This window comes from Pan troglodytes, chromosome 23 (assembly GCF_028858775.2).
Source record: "Pan troglodytes isolate AG18354 chromosome 23, NHGRI_mPanTro3-v2.0_pri, whole genome shotgun sequence".
NCBI lineage: Eukaryota > Metazoa > Chordata > Mammalia > Primates > Hominidae > Pan > Pan troglodytes.
The window spans coordinates 18,850,314-18,867,315 of record NC_086016.1 but is presented as its reverse complement, the minus strand read 5'-3'; the positions used below and the strand labels follow the sequence as shown (position 1 = coordinate 18,867,315).

At 36.8% G+C, this 17,002-nt stretch overlaps 1 pseudogene; it reads left to right on the top strand.

The window, feature by feature from the left end:
* The first annotated feature begins 11,536 nt into the window (after positions 1–11,536).
* Positions 11,537–13,679, top strand: LOC746265 (serine/threonine-protein phosphatase PP1-gamma catalytic subunit-like; annotated as a pseudogene).
* The last annotated feature ends 3,323 nt before the right edge of the window (positions 13,680–17,002 follow it).

The window sequence follows — 17,002 nt, the reverse complement described above, 5'->3', positions numbered from 1 at the left end:
ACAGAGTTGAAACTTTCTTTTGATTGAGCTGTTTGGAAACACTCTTTTTGTAGAATCTGCAAGTGGACATTTGGAGCACTTTGTGGCCTATGGTAAAAAAGGAAATATCTTCACATAAAATTCAGACAGAGGCAATCTGAGAAACTACTTTTTGATGTGTGCATTCATTTAACAGAGTTAAAACTTTAGTTTGGTTGAGCAGTTTTGAAACTCTCTTTTTGTAGAATCTGCAAGTGGACATTTGGAGCACTTTTAGGCCTATGGTGGAAAAGGAAATATCTTCACATAAATACTAGACAGAAGAATTCTGAGAAACTTCTTTGTGATGTGTGCGTTCATCTCATTGAGTTGAACCTTCATTTTGATTGAGCATTTTGGAAGCACTCCTTTTGTAGAAACTGCAAGTGGAGATTTGGAGCGCTTTTAGGCCTATGGTAGAAAAGGAAATACCTGCACATAAAATCTAGACAGAAGAAATATGAGAAAATTCTTTGTGATGTGTGCATTCATCTCAGAGAGATAAACATTGCTTTTGACAGAGCATTATTTAAACTCTGTTTTTGTAGAATCTGGAAGTCTACATGTGGAGCGGTTTGAGGACAATGTGGAAAGAAAATATCTTCACATAAAAACCAGATTGAAGAATACTGAGAAACTTCTTTGTGATGTATGCGTTCATCGCACAGAGTGGAATCTTTCTTTTGATTGAGCTGTTTGGAAACACTCCTTTTGTAGAATCTGCAAGTGGACATTTGGAGCACTTTGTGGCCTATGGTAGAAAAGGAAATATCTTCACATAAAATTCAGACAGAAGCAATCTGAGAAACTACTTTGTGATGTGTGCATTCATTTCACAGAGTTAAACTTTTCTTTTGACTGAGCTGTCTTGAAACTCTATTTTATAGAATCTACAAGTGGACATTTGGAGCACTTTGAGGCCTATGGTAGTAAAAGAAACATCTTCACATAAAATCTAGACAAAAGCAATCTGAGAAACTTCTTTGTGATGTGTGCTTTCATCTCACAGAGTTAAAACTTTTTTTTGATTGAGCAGTTTTGAAATTCTCTTTTTGTAGAATCTGCAAGTGGACATTTAGAGCGCTTTTAGGTCTATGGTGGAAAAGGAAATATCTTCCCATAAAAACTGGACAGAAGAATTCTGAGAAACTTATTTGTGATGTGTGCATTCATCTCACAGAGTTGAAACTTCCTTTTGATTGAGCAGTTTGGAAACACTCTTTTTGTAAAATCTACAAGTGGACACTTGGAGCCCTTTGCGGCCTAAGGTAGAAAAGGAAATATCTTCACATAAAACCTAGACAGAAGCAATCTGAGAAACTTCTTTGTGATGTGTGCATTCATCTCACAGAGTTGAACCTTCCTTTGATTGAGCAGTTTGGAATCACTCTTTTTGTAGAAAGTGCAAGTGGACATTTGGAGCGCTTTGCGGACTATGGTGGAAAAGGAAATATCTTCACATTAAATCTAGACAGAAGCAATCTGAGAAATTTCTTTGTGACGTGTGCATTCGTCTCACAGTGTTAAACCTTCCTTTTGATAGAGCAGTATTGAAACTCTCTTTTTGTAGAATCTGCAAGTGGACATTTGGAGTACTTTCAGGCCTATGGTGGAAAAGGAAAGATCTTCACATAAAAACTAGACAGAAGAATTCTGAGAGACTTCTTTGTGATGTGTGCGTTCATCTCAGAATTGAGCCTTTCTTTTGATTGAGCAGTGTTGAAACCCTCTTTTTGTAGAATCTGCAAGTTGTCATTTGGAGCGCTTTGAGGCCTATGGTGGAAAAGGAATTCATCTTCACATAAAAACTATAGGGAAGAATTCTGACAAACTTCTTTGTGATGTGTGCGTTCATCTCACAGAGTTGAAACTTTCTTTTAATTGAGAAGCTTGGAAACAGTCTTTTTGTAGAATCTGCAAGTGGACATTTGGAGTGCTTTTTGGCCTATGAAGGAAAACGAAATATCTTCATATAAAACCTAGACAGTAGCAATCTGAGAAACTTCTTTGTAATGTGTGCATTCAACTCACAGAGTTAAAACTTTAGTTTGGTTGAGCAGTTTTGAAACTCTCTTTTTGGAGAATCTGCAAGTGGACATTTGGAGTGCTTTGAGGTCTATGGTGGAAAAGAAAATATCTTCACATAAAAACTAGATACAAGATTTCTGACAAACTTCTTTGTGATGTGTGTGTTCATCTCACTGAGTTGAAACTTTATTTTGATTGAGTAGTTTGGAAACACTCTTTTTGTAGAATCTGCAAGTGGAGATTTAGAGTGCTTTGCAGCCTATGGTAGAAAAGGAAATACCTTCACATAAAATGTAGACGGAAGCAATATGAGAAAATCCTTTGTGATATGTGCATTCATCTCACAGTGTTAAACATTGCTTTTGATTGAGCATTTTTGAAACTCTGTTTTGTAGAATCTGGAAGTGTACATTTGGAGCGGTTTGAGGCCAATGTGGAAAAGGAAATATCTTCACATAAAAACTAGACAGAAGAATACTGAGAAATTTCTTTGTGATGTGTGCATTCATCACACAGAGTGGAACGTTTCTTTTGATTGAGCTGTTTGGAAACCATCTTTTTGTAGAATCTGCAAGTGGCCATTTAGAGTACTTTGTGGCCTATGGTAGAAAAGGAACTATCTTTACATAAAATTCAGACAGAAGCAATCTGAGAAACTGGTTTGTGATGTGTGCATTCATCTCACAGAGTTAAACATTTCTTTTGATTGAGCTGTCTTGAAACTCTATTTTGTAGAATCTGCAAGTGGACATTTGGAGTGTTTTGAGGCCTATGGTAGAAAAGGAAATATCTTCACATAAAATCTAGACAAAAGTAATCTGAGAACCTTCTTTGTGATGTGTGCATTCATCTCACAGAGTTAAAACTGCTTTTTGATTGAGCAGTTTTGAAACTCTCTTTTTGTAGAATCTGCAAGTGGACATTTGGAGTGCTTTTAGGCCTATGGTGGAAAAGGAAATATCTTCCCATAAAAACTGGACAGAAGAATTCTGATAAACTTCTTGTTGATGTGTCCATTCATCTCACAGAGATGAAACTTTCTTTTGATTGGGCAGTTTGGAAACAATATTTTTGTAGAATCTGCAAGTGGACATTTGGAGCACTTTACGGCCTATGGTAGAAAAGGAAATATCTCCACATAAAACCTAGACAGAAGCAATCTGAGAAACTTCTTTGTGATGTGTGCATTCATCTCACAGAGTTAAACCTTTCTTTTGATTGAGCAGTTTTGAAACTCTCTTTTCGTAGAATCTGCAAGTGGACATTTGGAGCGCTTTGAGGCCTATGGTGGAAAAGGAAACATCTTCACATAAAAACTGGACAGAAGAATTCTGAGAAACTTCTGCGTTATATGTGCGTTCATCTCACAGAGTTGAAACTTTCTTTTGATTGAGCAGTTTGGAAACACTCTTTTTGTAGAATCTGCAAGTGGACATTTGGAGCGCATTGAGCCTTATGGTTGAAAAGGAAATATTTTCACATAAAATCTAGACAGAAACATTATTAGAAACTTTTTGTGATGTGTGCATTCATTTCAAAGAGTTAAGCCTTTCTTTTGATTGAGCAGTTTTGAAACTCTTTTTGTAAGATCCGCAAGTGGACATTTGGAGTGCTTTGAGGCCTATGGTGGAAAAGGAAATATCTTCACATAAAAACTAGACAGAAGAATTCTGAGAAACTTCTTTGTGATGTGTGGGTTCATATCACACAGTTGAAACTTTCTTTTGATTGAGCAGTTTAAACACTGTTTTTGTAGAATCTGCAACTGGACATTTGTAACGCTTTTAGTCCTATGTTGGAAAAGGAAACATCTTCACATAAAAAAAGACAGAAGAATTCTGAGAAACTTCTTTGTGATGTGTATGTTCATGCCATACAGTTGAAACTTTCTTTTGACTGAGCAGTTTGGAAACACTCTTTTATAGAATCTGCAAGTGGAGATTTGGAGCTTTTTTTGGCCTATGGTAGATAACATATTATGTTCATATAAAATCTAGACAGAAGCAATCTGAAAAACATTTTGTGATGTGTGCATTCATCTCACAGAGTTAAACCTTTATTTTAATTGAGCAGTTTTGAAACTCTCTTTTTGTAGAATCTGTAAGTGGACATTTGGAGCGCTTTGCAACCTATGCTGGAAAAGGCAATATCTTCACATTAAAACTAGATAGAAGAATTTTGAGAAATTTCTTTGTGATGTGTGTGTTCATCTCACAGAGTTAAACCTTATTTATGATTGAGCAGTTTGGAAACGCAATTTTTGTAGAAACTGCAAATTTACATTTGGAGAGCTTTGCGGGCTATGCTAGAAAAGGAAATATCTTCACATAAAAGCTAGACAGAAGAATTCTGACAGACTTCTTTGTGATGCTTGCGTTCATCTCACAGAGTGGAATCTTTCTTTTGATAGAGCAGTTTTGAAACTCTCTTTTTGTAGAATGTGCAAGTGGACATTTGGATCGCTTTGTTGCCTATGTTGGAAAAGGAAATATCTTCACATAAAAACTAGACAGAAAAATTCTGAGAAACTTCTTTGTATTGTGTGCGAACAATCAATTCTTTTGATTGAGCAGTTTTGAAACACTCTTTTTGTAGAATCTGCAAGGGACCATTTGGAGTACTTTGCAGCCTATGGTAGACAAGGAAATATCTTCACATAAATTCTAGACAGAAGCAATCTGATAAACTACTTTGTGTTGTCTGCATTCATCTCATAGAGTTAAACATTTCTTTTGATTGAGCAGTTTTGAAACTTTCTTTTTGTAGAATCTGCAAGTAGACATTCGGAGGGCTTTGAGGCCTATGCTGGAAAAGGAAATGTCTTCACATAAAAACTAGACAGAAAAATTCTGAGAAACTTCTTTGTGATGTGTGCACTCATATCACAGAGTTGGACCTTTCTTTCTATTGAGCAGTTTAGAAACACTGTTTTTGTAGAATCTGCAACTGGAGATTTGGAGAGCTTTAAGGCCTATCTTTGAAAAGGAAATATCTTCACATAAAAACTAGACAGAAGAATTCTGAGAAATTTCTTTGTGAGGTGTGCATTCGTCTCACAGAGTAAGACATTTTATTTGATTGAGCAGTTTTGGAACTCTCTTTTCATTGAATCTGCAAGTGGACATTTGGAGCGCTTTGCGGCCTCTGGTGGAAAAGAAAATACCTTCACATAAAAACTAGACAGAAGAATTCTGAGAAACTTCTTCGTGATGTGTGCGTTCATGTCACAGAGTAGAAGCTTTCTTTTGATTGAGCAGTTTGGAAACATTCTTTTGTAGAATGTGTAAGTGGATATTTTGTGCACTCTGCGGCCTATGATAGAAAAGGAAATATCTTCACATAAAATCTAGACAGACGCAATCTGAGAAACTTCTTTGTGATGTGTGCATTCATCTCACAGAGTTAAAACTTTCTCTTTGTTGAGCAGTTTTGAAACTCTCTTTTTGTAGAATCTGCATGTAGACATTTGGAGCTCTTTGAGGCCTATGGTGGTAAAGGAAATATCTTCACATAAAAACTAGATAGAAGCATTCTGAGAAACCTCTTTGTGATGTGTGGGTTCATATCACAAAGTTGAAACTTTCTTTTGATTGACTAGTTTGGAAACACTCCTTTTATATAATCTGCACATGGATATTTGGAGTGCTTTGCGTCCTATGGTAGAAAAGGAAATTTCTTCACATAAAATGTAGACAGAAGCAATCTGAGAAACGTCTTTGTGATGAGTGCATTCGTCTCACAGATTTAAACCTTTCTTTTGATTGAGCAGTTTTTAAACTACCTTTTTGTAGAATCTGCAAGTGGACATTTGGAGTGCTTTGAGGCCAATGTTGGAAAAGGATATATCTTCACATAAAAGCTACACAGAAGAATTCTGAGAAACTTCTTTGTGATGCGCGCATTCACCTCACAGAGTTAAACCTTCCTTTTGATTGAGCAGTTTGGAAACCCTCTTTTTGTGGAAACTGCAAGTGGACATTTGGAGGAATTTGTGGCCTATGCTAGAAAAGGAAATATCTTCACATAAAATCTAGACAGAAGCAATCTGAGAAACTACTTTGTGATGTGTGCATGCATCTCACTGAGTTAAACCATTCTTTTGATTGAGCAGTTTTGAAACTCTCTTTTTTTAGAATCTGCAAGTAGACATTTTGAGCTGTTTCAGGCCAATGGTGGAAAAGGAAATATCGTCACATAAAAACTAGACAGAAGATTTCTGAGAAACTTCTCTGTGATGTGCATTCATCTCATAGAGTTGAACCTTTCCTTTGATTGAGCAGTTTGGAAACACTTTTTGTAGAATTTGCAAGTGGACATCTGGAGCGCTTTGAGGCCTGTGGTGGAAAAGGAAATATCTTCACATAAAACCTAGACAGAAGCAATCTGGGAAACTTCTTTCAGATGTGCCCATTCGTCTCACAGAGTTAAACCTTCCTTTTGATAGAGCAGTATTGAAACTCTCTTTTTGTAGAATCTGCAAGTGGACATTTGGAGTGCTTTCAGGCCTGTGGTGGAAAAGGAAAGATCTTCACATAAAAACTAGACAGAAGAATACGGACAAACTTCTTTGTGATGTGTGCATTCATCTCACAGAATTGAGCCTTTATTTTGATTAAGCAGTGGTGAAACCCTGTTTTTGTAGAATCTGCAAATTGTCATTTGGAGTGCTTTGAGGCCTACGGTGGAAAAGGAATTTATCTTCACATAAAAACTAGAGAGAAGAATTCTGACAAACTTCTTTGTGATGTGTGCATTCATCTCACAGAGTTGAAACTTTCTTTTGATTGAGCAGCTTGCAAACAGTCTTTTTGTAGAATCTGCAAGTGGACATTTGGAATGCTTTTTGGCCTATGAAGGAAAACGAAATATCTTCATATAAAACCTAGACAGTAGCAATCTGAGAAACTTCTTTGTAATGTGTGAGTTCAACTCACAGAGTTAAAACTTCAGTTTGATTGAGCAGTTTTGAAACTCTCTTTTTGTAGAATCTGCAAGTGGACATTTGGAGTGCTTTGAGGTCTATGGTGGAAAAAGAAATATCTTCACATAAAAACTAGACAGAAGAATTCTGACAAACTTCCTTGTGATGTGTGTGTTCATCTCACTGAGTTGAATCTTTATTTTGATTGAGTAGTTTGGAAACACTCTTTTTGTAGAACCTGCAAGTGGACACTTGGAGCACTTTGTGGACTATGTTAGAAAAGGAAATACCTTCACATAAAATCTAGACAGAAGCAATCTGAGAAACTTCTTTCTGATGTATGCATTTATCTCACAGTTAAACCTTTCTTTTGATTGAGCAGTTTTGAGACTCTCTTTTTGTAGAATCTGCCAGTGGACATTTGGAGTGCTTTGAGGTGTACGGTGGAAAAGGAAATATCTTCACATAAAAACTAGACAGAAGAATTCTGACAGACTTCTTTGTGATGTTTGCGTTCATCTCACAGAGTGGAACCTTTCTTTTGATAAAGCAGTTTTGAAACTCTCTTTTTATAGAATGTGCAAATGAACATTTAGAGCCCTTTTAGGCCTATGGTGGAAAAGGAAATATCTTCACATAAAAAAATGACAGAAAATTTCTGAGAAACTTCTTTTTGATGAATGCGTTCATCCGAGAGAGTTGAACCTTTCTTTTGATTGAGCAGTTTGGAAACTCTCTTTTTGTAGAATCTGCAAGTGGACATTTGGAGTGCTTTGAGGCCTATGGTGGAAAAGGAAATAGCTTCACATAAAATCTAACAGAAGCAATCTGAGAAACTTCATTGTGATGTGTGCATTCGTCTCAGAGAGTTGAACTTTTCTTTTGATTGAGCAGTTTTGAAACTCTTTTTGTAAAATCTGCAAGTGGACTTTTGGAGCGCTTTGAAGCCTATGGTGGAAAAGGAAATATCTTCACATAAAATCTAGACCGAAGAATTCTGAGAAACTTCTTTTTGAAGTGTGTTTTCATCTCATTTGAACTTTCCTTATGATTGAGCAGTTTGGAAACACTCTTTTTGCAGAATCTGCAAGTGAACATTTCGTGTGTTTTGAAGCCTATGGTTGAAAAGGAAATATCTTCATATAAAATCTAGACAGAAGTAATCTGAGAAACTTCTTTCTGATGTGTGCATTGATCTCATAGAGTTTAACCTTTCTTTGGTTCAGCAGTTTTGAAACTCTCTTTTTGTAGAATCTGCAAGTGGACATGTGGTGCGCTTTGAGGCCTATGGTGGAATAGGAAACATCTTCACATAAAAAATAGATAGAAGCATTCTGTGAAACTTCTTTGTGATGTGTGCATTCATCTCCCAAGTTTGAACCTTTCTTTTGATGGACTAGTTTTGAAATACTCTTTTCATGGAATCTGCAGGTGGACATTTTGAGCGCATTAAGGTCTATGGTGGAAAATGAAATATTTTCACATAAAAACTAGACAGAAGAATTTTGAGAAACTTCTTTGCTATTTGTGCTTTCATCTCACAGAGTGGAATCTTTCTTTTGTTTGAGCAGTTTGGAAACACTCTTTTTGAAGGTTCTGCAAGTGGACATTTGGAGTGCTTTGCGGCCTATGGTAGGAAAGGAAATATCTTCACATAAAATATAGACAGAAGCAATCTGTGGAACTCCTTTGTGAAGTGTGCATTCGTGTCACAGAGTTAAGCCTTTATTTTGATGGAGCAGTTTTGAAATTCTCTTTTTGACGAATCTGCAAGGGGTCATATGGAGCATTTTGTGGCCTATGGTGGAAAAGGAAATACCTTCGCATAAAACTAGATAGAAGAATTCTGAGAAACTATTTTGTGATGTGTGCGTTCATCTCACAGAGTTGAACCTTTCTTTTGATTGAGCAGTTTGAAAGCACTTTTTTTTGGTAGAATCTGCAAGTGGACGTTTGTTCCATTTTGTGACCTGTGGTAGAAAATGATATATCTTCACATAAAATCTCGACAGAAGCAATCTGAGAAACTTCCTTCTGATGTGTGCAATCATCTCACAAAGTTAAACTTTTCTTTCGCTTGAGAAGTTTTGAAGCTATCTTTTTGTAGAACCTGCAAGTGGACATTTGGAGAGCTTTGAGGCATATGGTGGAAAAGTAAATATCTTCACATTAAAAGTAGACAGAAGAATTCTGACAAACTTCTTTTAGATGCATGCATTCATCTCTCAGAGTTGAACATTTCTTTTGATTGAGCAGTTTGGAAGCACTCTTTTTGTAGAATCTGTAAGTAGACATTTGTAGCGCTTTGCAGCCTATGGCAGAAAATGAAATATCTTCACATAAAATCTAGACAGAAGCAATCTGAGAAACTTTTTTGTGATGTGTTCTTTCATCTTACAGAGTTAAACATTTCTTTTGACTGAAGAGTTTTGAAACTCTCTTTTAGTAGAATCTGCAAGTGGACATTTGGAGCACTTTTAGGCCTATGGTGGAAAAGAAAATATCTTCACATAAAAACTAAACAGAAGAATTCTGATAAACTTCTTTGTGATGCATGAGTTCATCTGACAGAGTTGAACCGTTCTTTCGATTGAGGAGTTTGGAAACACTCTTTTTGTAGAATCTGGAAGTGGACATTTGGAGCGCTTTGAGGCCTATGGTGGAAAAGGAAATATCTTCACATAAAATCTAACAGAAGCAATCTGAGAAACTTCATTGTGATGTGAGCATTCATTTCACAGAGTGGAACCATTCCTTTCATTGAGCTCTTTTGAAACTCCCTTTTTGTAAAATGTGCAAGTGGAATTTTGGAGCACTTTGAGGCCTATGGTGGAAAGGAAATATCTTCACATAAAAACTAGACAGAAGAATTCTGAGAAAGGTTTTGTGTTGTGTGCTTTCAGCTCACAGAGTTGAATTTTTCTTATGATTGAGCAGTTTTGAAACACTCTTTTTGTAGAATCTGCAGGTGGATATTTTGTGCCCTTTGCCGCCTGTTGTATAAAAGGAAATATCTTCACATAAAATCTAGACAGAAACAGTCTCAGAAACTTGTTTGTGATTTGCGCATTCATCTCACAGAGTTAACGCTTTATTTTGATTGAGCAGTTTTGAGACTCTCTTTTTGTAGAATCTGAAAGTGGACCTTTGGAGCACTTTGAAGCCTACAGTAGAAAAGGAAATATCTTCACATAAAAACTAGACGGAAGAATTCTGACAAACTTCTTTGAGATGCGTGCGTTCGTGTCACAGAGTTGAACATTTCTTTTGATTGAGCAGTTTCGAAACACTGTTTTTGTAGTATCTGCAAATGGACATTTGGTGCGCTTGGTGGCCTATGGTAGAAAATGAAATATCTTCACATAAAATCTAGACAGAAGAAATCTGAGAAACTTCTTTGTGATGTGTGCATTCATCTCACAGAGTTAAACATTTCTTTTGATTCAGCAGTTTTGAAACTCTCTTTTTGTAGAATCTGCAAGTGGACATTTGGAGCACTTTGAGGCCTATGGTGGAAAAGGAAATATCTTCACATAAAAACTAGACAGAAGAATTCTGACAAACTTCTTTGTGATGTGTGCGTTCATCTCACAGAGTGGAAACTTTCTTTTGTTTGAGCAGTTTGGAAACACTCTTTCTGTGGAATATACATGTGGACATTTGGAGCGTTTTGCGGCCTATGGCAGAAAAGGAATTATTCTCTCATAAAATCTAGACAGAAGCAATCTGAGAAACTTCTTTATGATGTTTGCATTCATCTCAGAGAGTTAAACCTTTCTTTTGATTGAGCAGTTTTGAAACTCTCTTTTTGTATAATCTGCAAGTGGACATTTGGACCACTTTGAAGCCTATGGAGGAAAAGGAAATATCTTCATATAAAAACCAGACAGAAGAATTCTGAGAAACTTCTTTTGATGTGTGCGTTCATCTCACAGAGTTGAACTTTGTTTTGATTGAGCAGTTTGGAAACACTCTTTTTGTAGAATCTGCAAGTTGACATTTGGAGCGCGTTGTGGCCTATGGTAGAAAAGTATATATCTTCACATAAAATCTAATAGAAGCAATCTGAGAAACGTCTTTTTGATGTGTGCATTCAACTCACAGAGTTAGAGCTTTCTTTTGATGGGGCGGTTTGGAAACTCTATTTTTGTAAAATCTGCAAGTGGACATTTTGAGCGCTTTGCGGCCTATGGTGGAAAAGCAAATATCTTCACATAAAAACGAGAAAGAAAAATTCTGAGAAACTCTTTTGCATTCATCTCAGAAAATTGAACTTTTCTTTTTTTTGACCAGGTTGGAAACACCCTTTGTGTAGAATCTGCAAGTGGACATTTGGAGCACTTTGTGGCCTTTGGTAGAAAATGAAATATCTTCACATAAAATCTAGACAGAAGCAATCTGCTTCTCGTGGTTCCAGTGAGGAGAGAAGGAGGAAGTAGGGAGCGGGGTGGCAGGGGGGGACCCGCCACGGCTGCTGCCACCGCCGCCACCACCGCCTCTGCTGGTGGCGTGGGAAAGGAGGTGTGAGTCCCGGGTGCGAGCCGGCGGCGGCGCCGCTGCGGGAGGGTAGGCGGTGGGAAGGCGATGGCGGATTTAGATAAACAACATCGACAGCATTATCCAATGGCTGCTGGAAGTGAGAGGGTCCAAGCCTGGTAAGAATGTCCAGCTTCAGGAGAATGAAATCAGAGGACTGTGCTTAAAGTCTCGTGAAATCTTTCTCAGTCAGCCTATCCTACTAGAACTTGAAGCACCACTCAAAATATGTGGTGACATCCATGGACAATACTATGATTTGCTGCCACTTTTTGAGTACGGTTGTTTCCCACCAGAAAGCAACTACCTGTTTCTTGGGGACCATGTGGACAGGGGAAAGCAGTCATTGGAGACGATCTGCCTCTTACTGGCCTACAAAATCAAATATCCTGAGAATTTGTTTCTTCTCAGAGCGAACCATGAATGTGCCAGCATCAACAGAATTTGTGGATTTTATGATGAATGTAAAAGAAGATACAACATTAAACTATGGAAAACTTTCACAGACTGTTTTAACTGTTTACCGATAGCAGCCATCGTGGATGAGAAGATATTCTGCTGTCATGGAGGTTTATCACCAGATCTTCAATCTATGGAGCAGATTCAGTGAATTATGTGACCAACTGATGTACCAGATCAAGGTCTTCTTTGTGATCTTTTGTGGTCTGACCCTGATAAAGATGTCTTAGGCTGGGGTGAAAATGACAGAGGAGTGTCCTTCACATTTGTTGCAGAAGTGGTTGCAAAATTTCTCCATAAGCATGATTTGGATCTTATATGTAGAGCCCATCAGGTGGTTGAAGATGGATATGAATTTTTTGCAAAGAGGCAGTTGGTCACTCTGTTTTCTGTGCCCAATTATTGTGGAGAGTTTGACAATGCAGGTGCCATGATGAGTGTGGATGAAACACTAATGTGTTCTTTTCAGATTTTAAAGCCTGCAGAGAAAAAGAAGCCAAATGCCACGAGACCTGTAACGCCTCCAAGGGGTATGATCACAAAGCAAGCAAAGAAATAGATGTCGTTTTGACACTGCCTAGTCGGGACTTGTAACATAGAGTATATAACCTTCATTTTTAAGACTGTAATGTGTACTGGTCAGCTTGCTCAGATAGATCTGTGTTTGTGGGGGCCCTTCCTTCCATTTTTGATTTAGTGAATGGCATTTGCTGGTTATAACAGCAAATGAAAGACTCTTCACTCCAAAAAGAAAAGTGTTTTGTTTTTTAATTCTCTGTTCCTTTTGCAAACAATTTTAATGATGGTGTTAAAGCTGTACACCCTAGGACAGTTTATCCTGTCTAAGGAGTAAGTGTACAATTGATCTTTTTTAATTCAGTACAACCCATAATCATGTAAATGCTCATTTTCTTTAGGACATAAAGAGAGCCCTAGGGTGCTCTGAATCTGTACATGTTCTTGTCATAAAATGCATACTGTTGATACAAACCACTGTGAACATTTTTTATTTGAGAATTTTATTTCAAAGGGATTGCTTTTTCCTCTCATTGTCTTGTTATGTACAAGCTAGTTTTTATAGCTATCAACATTAGGAGTAACTTTCAACCTTGCCAGCATCACTGGTATGATGTATATTTAATTAAAGCACACTTTTCCCCGACCGTACACTTAAAATGACTAAGCCATTCTTTTAAATATTTGTGACTCTTTCCTAAAGCCAAAGTTTCTGTTGAATTATGTTTTGACACACCCCTAAGTACAAGGTGGTATGGTTGTGTACACATGCTGCCTTCTTGGGGATTCAAAAACAGGTTTTTGATTTTGAATAGCAATTAGTGATATCGTGCTGTTTAAGCTACTAATGATAAAAGGTAATAACATTTTATACAATTTCCATATAGTCTATTCATTAAGTAATCTTTTTACAGTTGAATCAGGCCTGAACCCGTCCATTCAGAAAGCTTCAAATTATAGAAACAATACTGTTCTATACGAGTGACCGATTATGCTTTCTTTGGCCTACATTCTTTATTCTGCGGTGAAGTTGAGGCTTATAAGTTAAAACAAAGGAACTAACTTACTGTCCACCAGTTTATACAGAACTCACAGTACCTATGACTTTTTTAAACTAAGATCTGTTAAAAAAGAAATCTGTTTCAACAGATGACCGTGTACAATACCGTGTGGTGAAAATGAATTCAGACTTATTAAATGATGAACTTGTTAAAAAAAAAAAAAAAAGAAGCAATCTGAGAAACTTCTTTGTGATGTGTGCATTTATCTCACAGAGTTGAACCTTTCTATTCATGGATCAGTTGTGAAACACGCTTTTTGTAGAATCTGCAAGTGGACATTTCGAGTGCCTTGAGACCTATGGTGGAAAATGAAATATCTTCATATAAAAACTAGACAGAAAAATTCTGAGAAAGGTCTTTGTGATATGTGGGTTCATCTCACAGAGTTGAAACTTTCTTTTGATTGAGCAGTTTGGAAACATGATTTTTGTAGAATCTACAACTGGACATTAGGAGTGCTTTGGGGCCTATGGTAGAAAAGGAAATATCTTCACATACAATCTAGACAAAAGCAATCTGAGAAACTTCTTTGTGATGTGTGCAGTCATCTCACAGTGTTAAAACTTTCTTTTGATTGAGCATTTTTGAGACTCTTTTTTGTAGAATCTGCAAGTGGACATTTGGAGCCCTTTGAGGCCTGTGGTGGAAAAGGAAATATCTTCACATAAAAACTAGACAGAAGAATTCTGAGAAACTTCTTGTGATGTGTCCATTTATTTCACAGTGTTGAACCTTTCTTTTGATTGAGCAGTTTAGAAACACTCTTTTTGTAGAATCTGCAAGTGGACATTGGAGCGCTTTGAGGCCTATGGTGGAAAAGGGTATATCTTCATATAAAATCTAGACAGAAGCAATCTGAGAAACTTCTTTCTGATGTTTGCATTCATCTCACATGTTTAACCCTTTCTTTTGATTGAGCAGTTTTGAAACTCTCTTTTTGTAGAATCTGCAAGTGGACATTTGCAGTGCTTTGAGGCCTATGGTGGAAAATGAAATATCTTCACATAAAAACTAGACGGAAGATTTCTGAGAAACTCCTTGTGATGCGTGCTTTCATCTCACAGAGCTGAACCTTTCTTTTGATTGAGCAGTTTGGAAACCCTCATTGTAGAATCTGCAATTGGACACTTGGAGCACTTTGTGGCCTATCATAGAAAAGAAAATATCTTCACATAAAATCTAGACAGAAGCAATCGGAGAAACTTCTTTGTGATGTGTGCATTCATCTCACAGAGTTAACCCTTTCTTTTGATTGAGCAATTTTGAAACTTTCTTTTTGTAGTATCTGCAAGTGGACATTTGGATCGCTTTGAGGCCTATGGTGGAAAACTTAATATCTTCACATAAAAACTAGAGAGAAGATTTCTGAGAAACATCTTTCTGATGCGTGCATTCATCTCACGGAGTTGAAGATTTCTTTTGATTGAGCAGTTTGGAAACACTCTTTTTGTAGATTCTGTAAGTGGATATTTGGAGCGCTTTGCAGCCTATGTTAGAAAAGGAAATATCTTCATATAAAATATAGACAGAAGCAACCTGAGAAACTTCTTTGTGATGCGTGCATTCATCTCCCACAGTTAAACCCTTCTTTTAATGGACCAGTTTTGAAATACAGTTTTTGTATAATCTGCAAGTGGACATTTTGAGCGCCTTGAGGCCTATGGTGTAAAAGGAAATATCTTCACATAAAATCTACACAGAACAATAACATGAAATTTCTTTATGATGTGTGGTTTCATCTCACAGAGTTGAATCATTCTTTTGATTGAGCAGTTTGCAAAACAAGCATTTTGTACAATCTGCAAGTGGACATATGGAGCACTTCGTGGCCTATGGTAGAAAAGGAAATAACTTCACACAAAATATAGACAGAAGAAATCTGAGAACTTGTTTGTGATGTGTGCATTCATCTCACAGAGTTAAACCTTTCTACTGATTGAGGAATTTTGAAACTCTCTTTTTGTAGAATCTGCAAGTGGACATTTGGAGCACTTTGAGGACTATGGTGGAAAAGGAAATATCTTCACATAAAAACTAGATAGAAGCATTACGAGAAACTTCTTTGTGATGTGTGCATTCATCTCCCAGAGTTGAATCTTTCTTTTGATGGACCAGCTTTGAAATACTCTTTTTTGTAGAATCTGCAATTGGACATCTAAAGAGACTTGATGCCTACGGTGGAAAATGAAATATCTTCACATAAAAACTAGACAGAAGAATTCTGATAAACTTCTTTGACATGTGTGCCTTTATCTCACAGAATTAAGCCTTTCTTTTGATTAAGCAGTATTGAAACTATCTTTTTGTAGTATCTTCAAGTGGACATTTAGAGCACTTTGAGGCCAATGGTTGAAAAGGAAGTATCTTCACATAAAATCTAAACAGAAGCAATCTGAGGAACATCTTTGTGATGCGTGCATTCATCTTACACACTTAAACCTTTCTTTTGATTGAGCAGTTATGAATCTCTCTTTTTGTAGAATCTGCAAGTGGACATTGGGAGCACTTTGAGGCCTACAGTAGAAAAGGAAATATCTTCACACAAAAATTAGACAGAAGAATTCTGGGAAACTTCTTTGTGATATGTGCATTCAGCTCACAGAGTTGAACCTTTCTTTTGATTGAGCAGTTTGGAAACACTCCTTTTGTAGAATCTGAAAGTGGACATTTGGAGTGCTTCGTGGCCTATGGTAGAAAAGGAAATATCTTCACATAAAATCAAGGCAGAAATAATCTGAGAAACTTCTTTGTGATGTATGCATTCATCTCACAGAGTTGAAAATTTCTTTTGAATGAGCAGTTTGGAAACACTCCTTTGTAGAATCTGTAAGTGGACATTTGCAGCACTTTGAGACCTATGGTAGGAAAGGAAATATCTTCACATAAAATCTAGACAGTAGCAATCTGAGAAACTTCTTTGTGATGTCTTCATTCATCTCACAGAGTTAAACCTTTCTTTTGGTTGAACAGTTTTGAAAGTATGTTTTTTTTAGAATCTGCAAGTGAATATTTGGAGGGTTTTGAGGCCTATGGTGGAAAAGGAAATATCTTCACCTAAAAACTAGATAGAAGAATTCTGAGAAACTTCTTTGTGATGTGAGCATTGATCTCACAGAGTTGAACCTTTCTTTTGATTGAGCATTTAGGAAACACTCTTTTTGTAGAATCTGCAAGTGGACATTTGGAGCACTTTGTAGACAATGGTAGAAAAGGAAATATCTTCACTTTAAAACTAGACAGGAGAATTCTGAGAAACAACTTTGTGATTTGTGCATTTATCTCCCAGAGTTGAGACTCTCTTTTGAAGGACTAGTTTTGAAATACTCTTTTTGTAGAATCAGCAAGTGGAATTTTGGAGCGCTTTGAGGCGTATGGTGGAAAAGGAAATATCTTCACTAAAAAACTAGACAGAAGATTTCTGAGAAACTTCTTTGTGATGTGTGCATTCATCTCACAGAGTTGA